The sequence below is a fragment of the Gossypium hirsutum genome, chromosome D10, assembly GCF_007990345.1.
Source record: "Gossypium hirsutum isolate 1008001.06 chromosome D10, Gossypium_hirsutum_v2.1, whole genome shotgun sequence".
Classification (NCBI taxonomy): Eukaryota; Viridiplantae; Streptophyta; class Magnoliopsida; order Malvales; family Malvaceae; genus Gossypium; species Gossypium hirsutum.
The window spans coordinates 21,582,321-21,598,212 of NC_053446.1; positions in this window are offsets into that span (position 1 = coordinate 21,582,321).

The following is a 15,892-nucleotide window of genomic DNA, read 5'->3' on the forward strand; positions in this document are numbered from 1 at the left end:
CATGCATTATTCAGTAAGAAAGTCCTACCCAACTAGCCTCTACACACCATCTCCGTCCAACCCTACACTTCATGTGGGGATCAAATCAGGTAGTACCGAATGTGTCACAAAATAGTAATTTACAGCTGAGCTGCCACTATGTTAGGCTTAAGAGCCTCTCAGTACACTTCCTCCAAATATAATTAACCCAACCCCATGCAATGCAACATACAAGTCATAACATGTTATCTCAGGACATCAATACATATAACTAGTTCAGTATACAAGCATACTATCATCATGCTCTACACATATATAAATCAAACAGTTAGTTCGTACAATTAGGGGTCTAAGTGATACTTACCGACCCTATAGTAGGTTCACAGTCGACTTGTGCAACTCGTGCAACCTTAGCAATCAATTCAGTGAAAATGGGCTCACACGCCCACGTGGTCTGGCCCTATGGGCCCACATGCTCGTGTGACCCACTCAGGCCAAATTAGCCTTGGCCGCGTGGTCCATTTTTAATGTAACTAAATATTCATATATGTTTTCACTATTTATTTATATGTTCCTTCAAAGTTGTCTACTTGAGTCAATATTACTAAATTATTTATATCTTGAGCTACAGAATTCCAAATTATGGTCCGTTTGACGTCTTTGAAACTAGGCTCAAATACCTTTCTACCATAAAATTTTTAAAATTTTTGGTTTAGCCAATAAGTACAGTAAAATCTTCAATCTTACCCCTGTTCTGCTGTCTAACAACTTCGACCTTTCTTTGCAAAAAATTAATTATCTCTTAGTAAAAAATTTGGATAATTTTACCATTTATTTCTATTGAAAATAGACACATTAATAATTTAAAAATGTAAATTTTAACCCTTAATTATTTTTCTCCAATTTTTGATGATTTTCCAAAGTCAGAACAAGGGGACCAAAATTTATTCTGACATTGTCCCACAAAACTTATCATATATCACAATTTACAATTCCATTACTTACACCGTTTCTTCTATGAGAAACTAGACTCAATAATCTTTAATTCCATATTTTTTTCATTCTCTAATTCGATTTCCACAATTTATGGTGATTTTTCAAATTTAGCCTACTGCTGCTGTCCAAACAGCAAGCAATTTTGGCTTTTTGTTGAATCCCATTTTCTGTGTTTCAGGAACACACCTGGTTTTGTTTGATGCCAAAACAGTCCCCGAGCACTCCAAAATCTATAATTGAACAAATAACACTAATTTAATCTCACATAACGTGATCTCAAATTGAATTCGTATCGAGGTTTTAACCTATAAACGACTAAACCTTACCTTGAATCGATGAACAGTAACTCCAACACAAACTAAGATTCTGATTGCTGATTATGAGCCCTTGAATCCTCCCCTAATTGGCATAAACAAAACATTTTAGAAGAAAGTTAACAAATGGAGACAAATCACTTATCTTAAACTTACCAAATGATCCCAGACAAACGTGGAGCAACACAAGGCAAAGTGGGAAAAGAAAAATCAAGAATATAAAGGGTGAAAGAGAGCAGAAATTCAGCAGCAATGAAGAGAATAATGGCAAAAGGGTGGAGGGATTTTGGGTAAAGTAAAAAAAAAGAAAAAAAAAAGATGAATAGAATATTTGATAACCTTCCCAATACCTTATTTCTCTCCATCAAACTCCCCACTCAATCCACTACTTAGATTTTTAGTCCATCTCAAACTCTCCTAGACGCACGAGCAAAAATAATGTCCACGCCAAGATTCAAACATAGGACATCCTTCACACCAACCCTCCACTTATCCACCAAATCAGTAGGCCCATTCTATTAATTATTTGCCAGCTTTTACTTAAGAGCCTACTAACCAAAGATAGGGCTTATTCATAAAAATACCAAAATTTGCCCAAGTCCTGACTTGAACTTGGGACCTCCCATACACACCCAGAACACATAACCACTAAAGCAAACAAATATTTTGTGTCACACATTCACAATACCCAAAATTAAAATTTTGGGGTGTTATGGAAAAAGGTAAGTGATGTTGTTTAATAAGACAAAGTGAAATACATGAGAAAAATGTTTCTATATGTGTTTGAGACTAGTTATATTCGGCTTAATTGAAATAGACTATGTATGTTTTTATGACAATTTATTTGCTTATGACTTTCTAAGTTTTTGAAAGCTTACTTTGTGTGTGTTCTTTTCCTATTTTCTTTAAGATAATCGAAGCTAGCTCGAGCTCGGGGATCGTCAAGAATCATTGTCACACTATCGATTGTCATTTTGGTATTTTTGAAGCTTGTAATTATAGTATATGACATATATAGGCTAGTAATCATGTGGTATGTTTTTGGGTTATGGTTTTAGCCATGCAAGTTGGTTTGTAAATGGTGTAGTTGTTGGAAGTTAATTTGGCTAAGTAAATGAGCATATTTTGTGAATTGACAAATGGTAGGTGATGTTTATAATCTATCTTGAGATTCGGCAAAGTTGGTATAGTCATGTGGTTAATTATTCAGTTAGATGTTAATGCTAGTATGTGATTTTGGTATATGGCATGAATATATATATGTTTTGTGATGCTATATGCATTTGGCCAAATTATTAGAGATGTCTTGTTGTTTATATGATAGATATTGCGAAAAATGAAATTGGTATAATTAGTATAAGATATAGTTGAGGTTTTGGTATGATTTGATTTGGCATTTGTGTTTAGTATTGGTAGTTGCTAATTTGGTGAGATTAACATGCGAATTTGGTATGTTCTGTTTAGGCTAAATGTATTTAAAAATGGTTGCATGATTATGTTACGAACTGAGCATATATAAAATTAGTTTTGGTTGTTTATTTGAATGAGATAAATGGTATCAAAATGTGATGTTGAAATGGTATTATATGTGTCATGGTCATTGATGTTTAAATGTTGCAGATGTATGACTGAATGCCTTGTGTGGTGTTAAATTAATTATGTTTATTTAGCTGTAGTTTTAGAGTGTTTAATAGCGGTATGCTCGTTTTAAGTATGTTATGAGAGTATTTTATGAAATTAATTATAATGTGATAATTGTCGATAAATGTATGTATTGAACCGTGTTATGTTCTGTAATGCCTCGTAACCCCTTTCCGATGACGGATACGGGTTAGGGGTGTTACACTTATTGCTAACATAAATTACTTATAATTGTTACACATTTATCACCACAGATGTCGTTGAAATTCTGCCAAATATTAACTTACCTTTGGGTCAATTAATAAACGCATGAATAACAAAAAACATATAATCATCTTATTATTTTAAATAAACTAATCTACATAAAAGAGGTCACTTTGGCAGCATTTTGTTTCAACTAATCTATTTAGAATATTGGGCATCCTTAATTAAATCCCAAAACTAAAATCTGAATTTATTTGTTTCAAATTATCTCTTCATTTCATCTTTCAATCTAATTAAAAGATAATAGTATATATATGTATATATATTTATCCCAAAACAACATACAATGATGTTGGCAAATTTAATAATAGTTGAATAAATAATATACAACCTCACATAAGACTTCAAATTTAAACCAAAATAATTTGAATAAAGGTAAAAACTCATCTTAAATATCAAGCACTCCATTAATATTTCATATTTGGACAAAATATTAACTTGTAAGTGATATATTGGTGTAATAATCAAACATTGACAATAAGAACATGTCGAACCATAAATCTTCCTTTGGGCCAATTTATTACTCACGTGTAAAACTGAATAACTGCCACATGTTTATTATCATAGTTGCACATGTAATATTATTAACCTTCATTTGGGCCGATCAATATTAACATAACTTAAGTTACATGCGCACAACCTTTTACATTTTAAAACAAAATAATTTATACAAAAATATCACTTTGGCAACTTATTGCTTCAATTAAGTTATTTTAATATATATATAATTATACCAATACTCAATGTAAAATGTTCATAATAGTCAAAAGTCAGAACTAAAATTTCTGATTGCACTACAGTTTCTGAAATAACCCAACGTAAGGTTGTCTAAATCACACGATCAAAAATAAATAAATAAATAAACCTTAAATTTTGACTAATATTATTATTATTATTTTATCAATAAAATTCAAAACAAAATTTTATTGAACCAACCTTAAAACCAAATTCTTTAAACATATATTATTAACATGAGTTTACTTCAAAGCACCTAAAATTTGAATATATATCCTTACCAAACAAATAACAACTTCAATGAATGTCCATCAAACCAATTTAACATAAAATCATAATTGAAACCATAAAAAAAATAATTATCAACAATCTTAATATAATTACACACAAAACTTATAACCATAAATATTTCATAGATTCAATAAAAACCAATTTAAACATATATTTATGCAGCCAACGAACAAAAAATTTATAACCTTTGAGGTAATTGGCAGCCGCGGAACTTAAAATAATTGAGGTGGTTAATTTCAACAAAATTTTTTGTGAGCCAAACATGACTGGAACCCGTCGAGCTCCTCTAAGTATTTGCTGGACAATTCTCTTAACTTGCTATAAAATGTCAAGGCTTTTAAACAATAAGCAACTTAGGCCTAGTCAAATGTAGCATTGGTACACTACAAAAAGACAACACAAACTCAATACAACAAAGATTTTAGCAAGATCACATATAGTTGCTTGAGCAAAACTCATTTAACTTAGAAACTAGGCATGTGCTAAACTGAGCCAATTCCAAGCAACAGATTCTGACAGTTTAAATCTTAACACCCGAAACATAGATTTCAAAGATATTACCATAGATAATCAAAATGAAAAAAAAATGATTCTAATTATTCAACACATATTGTCACAATTGAAAGGTAATAGTTGAACCAAAATTACAAACTTTCATGAAATTAAGACTGCACAGATTTTGGAAGTTACAAAATTAAAAAATAATTAACTCACTTAATTCCTTATTATCGATTAACAATAAATGAAGACTGAAGCATAAATAAATTTAGAAAGTCAACAAATAATAACCGAAACTGTATAAATACTCAAAATTCACATACCTGTAATTTTTTAAAAATATATTATAATCTACTAAAAAAATAGCCTGCATTCAATGCACTTCAAAACCAGATTTGATTCTTCCTTCTTTAATTACAAAGAATATATAACACAAACGAAAAAAAATTGAAAAAAATAAAAATAATTCAAAACACTATACTTTGATTTCACCATCGAACGAGAGACTAAAGCAAATAATATATATATATATGAGACTTGGATTTCATTTGTGTTTTCTCTGTAACCTATACTCAATTTTAAATATTAAAAAAAATTCATTGATCCAAATCTTCTAATTTTAATCTTTAGTCGTGGTTTTCATGATGAAATCTTAACCAAAACCTTGCCTTGAATTTATTTTTTCGTTAAAAACAAAAAAAAAAAACTCTTTTATGCATCATCAACGCCTAAACAAAAATTTGAGATACCATATAAATCAATATAAATCAATGATGACAACCAAAAGCAATTTTTTTAACACATTAATTCTGATGTTTCGATCATACAAATTAGAAATATAAAAATAAGAAAAAAAAAACAAAATCCTTATTAAGAAGTTAATAATTTACCTTAATCATAAAACTTCAATTTATAAATAATCAATGCTTAAACATATTAACATGAATCTCAAATATCAACATTTATATAATCAAAATATCAAACCCATGAAATTTCATGAACCAGTCATTTAAAAAAGAATAGAAATTTAATTAATTCCCAACGATTCGACATGATGAGGCTCTGATACCACTTGTTAGAACCGTAAATAATATCTAATATAAAATTAGAACTATAAACTAAGATCTATCATGTCAAATCATTAAAAATAAATCAAGAACAAAACTAGATACGGAAGCGTACCTGAATTCATCGATTTCTTGAAATCTACGGATCTTGGGGTTTTGATATTCCAAATTAGCACACAGGTAATCTAGAGAAGTTGGCTCTCTTTTCTAAAGATGAGATATTAGAAAAGTTATATTGTCGTGTAATTTGGGGACCATAACCCTAATATATATAACTTTGGCACATTAGCCCCAATTAAAAATTAGTTACTAGAGTATCTACACATATTCGACTCATACTTTATTTAATAATTAAAGCCCAATAAAATTTAACAAAATTAGATCACTTTTAAGTTTGGGCTAACCTATTACGATAGTAAATAATAACATGTAATTGTCCTTATTATATATATGATGTCCATATTTTCCAACAGGCCATGCATACAAGGATGATTAATATGTTCTTAGTTTGTGCCAAAATTTTGTTGGGATCCACGCATTAAAATTTAATTGTTTGGTTTAAGATCATTAGAATCAATGGCTACTTGATATTTTCTTGGGGATGATCTTTTTCTTTTCATTACAAAGGATGCTTACAATCACTACTTCTCATCCATGGTAACCTAGGTAAGTCTAATCAACTTGTTTTGAAATTTGATTTGATTTCTATTAAGAAGTTTAATTTATATAATTCTCTATCCATAACTCTATGAATTTATAAAACTATTTACGCATTTAGTTATTGAGATTTTTATGTGGAGATAATTTTTTTATTAGTTTGTTTTTAATATAATTGATTGGTTTAATTTTAATTTTGATTAAAATATATGGTTATTGCAAAATAGGAGTAAAAGTACATACTTATCATGAATTTTGGGATATTCACCCTGTCTAGATAGTTTCATGATTAAGATGGAGGTTAGAAAATGTTTATGTTTAAACCTTTATAACTGTAAAGTTATTTTAATATGAGCTTATAATATTTTGCATTTTATTGTGTTATAGTATATATATAAAAATATTATTTAACCATAGTGATTTATTAGTAATATGAATTTATTAGTTGTCATGTTTAATATATGTTTTATTTATACCTATTCATTTTATTTTTATATGAGTAATAAAGTTTTTGAATATCATAAATTTTTATCATTCATGTTGTAAAGAAGTGCAAAAGTGCATATCATTTAAAATAAATTAAGCATTCATTAAGGTTTACCCTTATGTATTTGTATTATATATACTCTCCGAAGAAATACATTACACGTATACGATTGGCATATGAGATAGTGAAAAGAAATTCATAGTGTTGGTATGACCAGTTAGACCATCCCAAGTCAATGTTCATGCAAAATAATTTGATGAAAATTTATAAGATTTTATTGAAGAATTAGAAGTTATATTTTAATAATTGTCATCAATAGTAGTTATTTGGACAACATAATTGATCTAACACTAGCTAAAGTTAGAGGTCGTTTGCATTTTTAGATGATAATCAAATGATATATGAGCTCATGTACCATATGTGTGCAACCCGAAGTTTGCGATATTATTTCTTGAAATAATTTGATTGTGCACAACTTTTATAGTATGTAATTTGTACTAACAACGCTCGTGCATTATATCCCAAACTTGATTTTTTGTAGCTTTAGCTGGGATAATATTAAGTTGTCTATGGCTATATATGTTATACTTAATGGTTAGCAAAACTATGCCTCCATTTAATTGCTTAACCATTAATATAATAATAGCTTTGTAATAAGCATGTAATTTTATTTGCATCAAGCCAACATGTAAGAAATATTTGTCTAATGAGAATTGACTTCATTTATAAGCCGAAAGGTTTCATCTAAGAATATTTGGATGTGAAATATTCTATTTTATGATCCACCATAATGCACTACAATGAATCATCAAGTTGAGAAAAGAAATAGAATTTTCATTAGATGTTAAAAGTTGAAAGGAGATATATTTATAATTTTAAAAAAGTATTGTCTGATGGAAATTTTCTTAGTATTAAGGAGAGACAAGTTGGTTAAATAATTATGTCATCACTTTTTGTGATCCTCACTAATATTATATTCACAAAGTTTGAAGTGTAAAATTATTTGCCAGGTATGTTTAGTGATGACATTTAAAAATTGTATATACTAGTTGATACATATACCAGCTAAAATGCTCCAAATAATTATATGTCCTAAAAGGATAATGTGATAAAAATAAGTCTTAGGCATGCTAGAAGCATGGTAAACCACTTGATTCCATAAAATGAAAAATTCTTAAAAGAAAAGAGAAAGAAGTGAAGATGGTCACATGTTGAAGGAGGTGGGTACTTATGAAGAGACCCAGGACATAACTTTTGATAAAACCCATTTTGGGGATCAACCCGATTAAGCAACGAACAAGTAAAAATAGCGAAAGATATTGAGAAATTGAATACACAAATTTAACATGGAAATACCCCTCTAAAGAGGATAAAAAAACCATGGGCAAAGATAATTTTACTATAATGGCAAAATAACGAAGAGTACAAAAGATGGAGATAAAAACTAAACCCGAAAATAAAGAACCCTCAAAACGTAAACACAAAATCCTCAAAATGTGTTATGAGTTCTAATCTCTAATGGGTATGTTTTCTAAGGTTGTAAAAGAGTCTATTTATAGGCTAAATTCATAGGTCAAATAATAATAAAATAATCTAGACTAATCAGAGCTTGATTGAAAAAAATAAACAGAGTTTAACTAGAAGATCATTTCTCAAATTTGACTAAAATAGGAGTTATACTTAACAAATCTCCACCTTGACTCATATTTCCTCAACGCCATCTTTGCCAAAGCCTACCACAGGCCTATCTTGAACTATACAGGGAATTAACTAAGTTGAGTCTGTGCTTAGAAACTGGAAGTCTTCTAGCCTTCAACTTGTACACTGACAAATCAAAATTAACTCGGGTTTGATTTTCACGAACACAGTGCGCCAAATTTTCAAAACTTGCATCCAAAAGAGAACCTCTCTTCAACGAAATAGTCATTCCTTTTTCCCTCCTATGACCAAGTTGCCACCGCTCCAAATGAGTTGACTTTGACTCCGTAACGGACGAGGGATGTCTGATTTCACCGGTCACTGTAGAACCTTCCAGAATATGAAGACTGACGGTTCTTTTACCTTTTAACAAAATGAGAGCTCCATGAGATACTTTAATGCTGCTCAACTCGAAATTGATTCTGTATCCTTTCAAGTCTAAAATAATCAAGGAGATGAGATTATTTCATAAATCAAGTACATACCTGACATCTGTGAGTGTCCTAATCATCCCATCGTACATCCTAATTTTAACAGTACCAATACCAATTACCTTACTAGATGAATAGTTTCCTATGCACACAACTCCACCTTCAACCGAACTATATGTGGAAAGAACATCTTGAATCTAGGATCCACTCAGATGTAAGCTTGGAGTTATCGCTCGTTGACACTAACAAGAAATCATCACCGCTTTCATCAGCCAAATTTGCACCAACTACATCTTTCTCGTTACTCTCAGTAGTTCTTTTTTTTCACAGTTTATAACAATCTGCTTTGACGTGACCTAACTTTTTACAATAGCGACACCTTTTGTCTCATTTCTTTGATGCTACCAAAATGGAAACTTGTCTATCTACCTTGCTATCCAAACCAAACTCATTTTTGAGTTTGTCTCTGCCATAGATCAAGGTCTCCCTAAAAGAATTGTATGAAGGGGGTGAAAAGCACAATAATAACATAGCCTGATCTTCATCGTCAATTTGAACCTCAACGTTCTTTAAATCATTTAAAAGAGTAATGAATTGACTATGTGATCTCTAAGAAGCTCGCCTTCGTTCATGCGAATCATAAATAAACGTTGTTTCAAAACTAAACGGGTAGCTAGAGACTTAGTCGCATAAAGAGTTTCTAACCTTTTCCAGAAGGTGGATGAGGTATTCTCCATCAATACCTCCTGCAATACCATATTCGCGAGGCACAACTAGATTGTAGACAAGGCCTTCCCATCAAGCTCTTCCAATTCTGTTTGATTTAGATTCTCTGGCTTTTTCCTAGTAACAACCTTTTTCAAGCTGGTTTGAACTAGAATTGTGATCATCTGAACTCGCAACAGATTGAAATTTGTCTCACCATCGAACTTCTCAATTTCAAACCTTGTTGCTGCCATCTCTGAACGGGCTGATCTATGAAAATTAAACTAGCTCTGATATCACTTGTTGAGGATCAACCCGATTAAGCAACGAACAAGTAAAAATAACAAAAGAATTAAGAAATTGAACACACAAATTTAACGTGGAAAAACCCCTCTAAAGAGGATACAAAATCATAGGCAAAGATAATTTTACTATAATGGCAAAAGAATGAAGAGTACAAAATATGGAAATAAAAATTAAACCCTGAAAAATCAAAAATAAAGAACCCTCAAAATGTAAACACAAAATTCTCAAAATGTGTTATGAGTTCTAATCTCTAACGGGTGTATTTTCTAAGGTTATAAAAGAGCCTATTTATAGGCTAAATTCATAGGTCAAATAATAACAAAATAATCTAGATTAATCAGAGTTTGATTGAAACAAATAAACAGAGTTTAATTAGAAGATTATTTCTCAAATTTAACTGAAATAGGAATTATACTTAACACCCCAGAAGAGGTTCAGGTACCAAAAATTATGAATATAATAAGATATCTCAATTAGTTATGTCATAACTAAATATGATGGAGCTGACAAAAGGAAATTGTTGTTGACAATGATAACATACGTAGAACACTTCAATATTATGGAAAAGTGATAATCTTGAATGAAAATATATTTGAAAGCATTGATATGGGAACAACTCATCAAAATAAAGAGACACTTCTATTATAACTTATGAAATGTATCTCGGACTTAAAGTCCAAACACCTGGAAGATGTAAAGTCAAGGGGAGTACATGTTAGCATAATAACGAAAAAAATGAGTCATAATATATAGAATTGACTTGTAACAAGAACGTTCACAAGACACTTGGTTTTTTGGTATGAAAATTGATTAATTTTTGGTGGATGCAAACACCAAATAAAGTTATTTATTTACGTCTAGTGAATTTGTATTCAGCTGATATAAATTATTTGATATTATTGATGCTTGTAGCACAAAACTCGAGTTTCATGAGAAAATCATTAAATGTGAATATGATTTTGTTCAGGAGTTTTTATTAATTAATCCCTTTTTAGAGCATCTTCTCGAACTCGAGTATCTTAGAATTCCTTTTCCTACTAATCGACTCTAATCTTTTTTTTATTTCCTGCCTCCATTGTTCTGATGTTTTACCCAATCCGACAGTCCTCATCGACAACTGTAACTTTTATAATCTATTTTTAAACTGTCTAAGTCTACTTTAGCCTTGTTCTTTCCTTTTTTCATTTTCTCGGCCTCTAACTTCTGGACGTCAAAATTTTATCCTAATTACATCTTTTCCTCTTCCAACTGTTTTATCTTTTTTCTAGCTCCGGACTCTTCTTTTTAAAGTCTTGCTTTACAATATTTAGCTCAGACGAGATCACTTGTAAGTGTTCTTCTATTGGCCGAGTGTTTTTCTAACCTGAAATAACGACATTGTCATTGACTCTTTTACCCGCCCACCAATCATACTCAGGGGATGTCATGGGATTTGCAGCAAATCTTTTCATTCTGTGGATTTGGTTCCAAGCATTCGATATTTCACGAACCTTCTTCTTGTAATTATCACCTTTATACGCAAACTCACACTGAGCCAACCCTTGCATTATTGGTATAAATTGCCTTGACCTATACTGTCTCAATACAAGTAAAGGGGAATACCCAATAGCTCCCCATATCTCTAGTAGAGGGGCCCAGTCAAAGTCTCTACATTGGTATAAAATCTCATCAGGGATTATCCCAGGGGCCCTCCATTCGACATCTTTATATTGGAAACTCTGGAGAATTGTCATCCATTTTTCTTCAGAAATGTTGTCTCGTCTTGGCGTAGCCATGAATTCTTTCAATGGAGAGTAGCTCTCAGAGAATACTCAATAAGAGACCTTTTCTACCTTCCAAAATTGGTCGCGAAACCAAGCTAGCAAGAGTTATGCACACCTGATAAATCTTCCTTCACCCACTTTCTGGTATGCATTCAAATATCTAAAAGTTTTGACCAAAATTGTCGGGACGAGCCTGAACCTTTTGTTAAGCCAGTCGAGTAGATCTGAAACAACATCATATATGTGCCCTAGCACTTTGGGAAAGATGACCAACACGTAAATACTCAAGGTGAAGAAGTTGACTCTTTTTTTAATATCCGGATGTGCCAAGATCAAATCCCGCAAACGTTTCCAAGGGAAGTATTTAATATCTCCCTTTTGTTTAATCTAAGCCATGACCCATTGCTCCCTCATTCTCATTATGCTTATTAGCCTCTTCAAGAAAGTCAGGACGTTGGCAGCTCTATAATAAGCTTTGTCAGCTTGGATCCCCAAGCAACGGAGCAGAGTTGTGTACTCTTCTATGGTGGGCACCAAATCTACCTTCCCAAAAATAAAGCAACTATAGGCAGGATTCCAATATTGGGAAATAGCTTAGAATAAATGCTTATCTACTTTATCATTGAGTAGATAAGACAAATCACCATAGTCTTGATAGAATAACTGCTTGGTTTCGTCATCCCATTGGTTCCATATTTATTTCAACTCATAGAGATTATTCTGAGTCACACTGATGTGAGTGAAATCCCACAATTCTGACATATATCCCTCCGTTAGGTTGTCACCCTTCTCTTATTGTGTTTTCTCGGACCATACCCAGACAACCACATTTTCTTCCACTTTATCAAAAAATCTCTTTTCCATGACAAGCTCTCTATTTAGAAACTGAACGTGAATCAATGCCCTTTTCTATGATGAAAATGCAATGCAATCACAGCTAAAACAAAATGAAACAAGTTAGTATAATTCATATAAAGCAAGAAATAATAAATAGAGTACCTATTCGGGTGACCACTAGAGGTTCGATATACTTCTATCTAGGATAGGTTCTTAGGGCTTATTATATACAGTTCGGTTCTAAAGTAACGGTACCTAAACCAATAGATTCCTCGATTCTCATCCATTATAGGCTCATACGGACTGAGTTCGATTCAGGGGAAGACATTTCCCTATGGCTATACGGTGATGAAGTCTCACAATGACATAGGTACAGATTAATCTCAAAAGTGATCCACTATCCTATATGGAGGAGAAGACCTCATGAATGAATAACTTCTCACTTCCACTTAAGAAAGGAAAAATCAAATGATTGTGCAATGCAATATGCAAAAAACACACAAAAAGAAACTTTCAAATTAGTAAAACAGATATATTAGATCGCTATATAACCCGAGAGATCAAAGACAAAACATGAAGGGTGAAATGCAATAAAGGGATCGTAAATTTAAACCAAATTATCAATTTTCAACAAAAATACCAAAAGTATCAACTCGTGGCTTGACTCTCTTATCACTTTCCTAGTGGAGTCGCCAAGCTATCGAAACCTCTTTTTTTAAAATCAACTTTTTATTTTTTAAAAAATAAAAATAGAGTCTCCACCAATCCTTTTTATGAGGTGTGATCGAATCACCATGTAATTTGATCATTTTAATAAAAGGTTTCATTTACTAAAACAATGATTTTTTGTCTACAAAATTTAGGAAATGAGTTCGGGAGTCGGTTACACACAAGGAAAGATTAGCACCCTCTTGATGCCAAAAATTAGTAACTAGTTGATTACTTGATGTCTTAGTGTCGAGAATTAAAAATTTGAAGGGAGTTTAAAACACGATTCCTTTTTGTATTAGGGCATTACTGAATTAATTTTCATGAAAATGGCTCATTTCAAGTTAATCGAGAAGGAAGGATCATACCCATAAGTTAGGACACAATGCCTTAAATCCTCAAAATCAATAATAAATTCCATTTGGTCATTACTTGAATCTCGTTTTTATATTTTTGAAATGGATATTTGATTATTTCGGTTTTAAAAAGAAGCCATATCCCATAAGTTAGGAACACGACTGTTCTAATTCCAAAAATAATGAACATTACCTCGATTTAAAAATTTCCTTTCTTATGCATCATGCAAAAATGAATGTAACATTTAAATTGATGTGCGTTTAACCTATTTGGGCATAGTACGAAAACGGTCAAATATATTTAAACATAATGCATAATATAGTGATAGCGAAATAATATAAGACGGCCATGTGGCTAGAACATCTATATTAGAATGATAAATAACAAATAAATGTATAAATACTATAATAATAATGTAATTATAGCAATAATAAGAATATTAATTCATGGCATTAATAATAAAATAAATAAATTAACTTAAAATAAAAATGCTAGATGCTTAATTACGAATGTAAACATAAATAATGTGAGAATGATAAAAGAAATGACAAAATAGTAAAAATAAGATAAAAATAAAATAATAACAATAACAATAATAATAAATGAGCAAAAATGTACAAAAAAAACAATCTTATTTTTAAATATGTAAAAAAATAAACAAGTATTAAATAAATGAATAAATAAATAAATAAAATTTGTAAAAAGTTTAAGTTAAATGAATGAAAGACTAAATTAAAATTATGATGAAATTTAAAGATTAAATTGTAAAGAATCGCAAAATGAAGGATTAAATTAAAAATAAAATATAAAATACAGGGACTTAGAGTGAAATTATCCCAACAAGCACACCTATGTCACATTCGACGTCATTGTCAGTGACTAAAGGGGACTAAATTGAAAACATGATGAAACCTAAGGTATAAATATAACAATACAAAATTAGAACGTAAATGACTAGATTGAAATGAAACGAAAAGTATAGCAAATCAGTGAATAATTTCCCCAACCCCAACATACGTGTCCCTCCCCTGGAGGGTCAATAGTAAGCCTAGGGAATAAATTGCACAAGGACAAAATAAAAGGATAAAAATATAAAAAATAAATATGAAATAGGATTAGATTAAAAAGAACAAAAAAAACGAAGGGGCCGAAATAGAAATTATCCCCTCTATCCGAAAACACGCGGATCCTAGGGATGTTCGGGACGAATTTCAGGTCGGCCCCAAAACGATGCCGTTTTGGGTGCCTATTTCCCAAAAAAGGCCTAAAGACCAAAATGAAATAAAATAAAATTAAGTGGCAAAATTAAAAGGTAAAAAGGATTACATTGTAAATTACCTAAAAAGTGAAGGGACCAAAGGCGTAAATAGACCCAAGTATCAAAAACACGCAGGTCCTAAGGCGGACCGAGTTGGGTCTCGAGCCGGCCCTAAAAAGACATCGTTTTGGGGCATTTCTGACTAGCCTAAAATAATGTCGTTTAGCACCCCTATATATATAGAAAAAATTTCCAAAAAACTCATTTCCGAAATAGTTTTTAATAAAAACCTTAAAACCCTTCCCTTTTCACTAAAATTGACCTTAGGGACCGACCATCGGGGCTTCCGCGAATTCGCGATGGCCACCGATCATCGGTGACGGTGGCTGCATCCTCCGGTGGTCGAAATTGTAAAAAAGGGTCTTCTTTATCTCTATTTCACGGGGATCTCAGATCTTAAGCCAGAGCCTTCTAAAATCCGGCTAAAAATTAAAAAAACACAAAGGAACCCTTTGGTTCCAGCCTCCTTCTCTGACGTGGCCTCCGATGAATTGAAAGTGATTCAGTGGTCTCACACCAAGCAAATCGTCCTTCATCGGAGATGGCGTCCTCGTCCCCTCGCAACGGTAGAGCATGCAATGGTTTAGTGACTTTTTTACCTTTTCTTTTTTGTCTTTTATATTTTTTATAAAAATAAAAGAAGAATAATAGATATAAAATATAAAAGAGCCACATTTGTTTTATTTTGTATTCTGTTTTTCGATTTCTTTTTTCTGGTTTTTTGTTCGATTTCTATTTCTTCAAAAAAAATCCCCCCAAAATACAATTTGTTTTTTGGCTTTTATAGCAATATTATTATTTTCTATTTTTTACTGTTTCGTACTACTTTTTGCGTTGTTT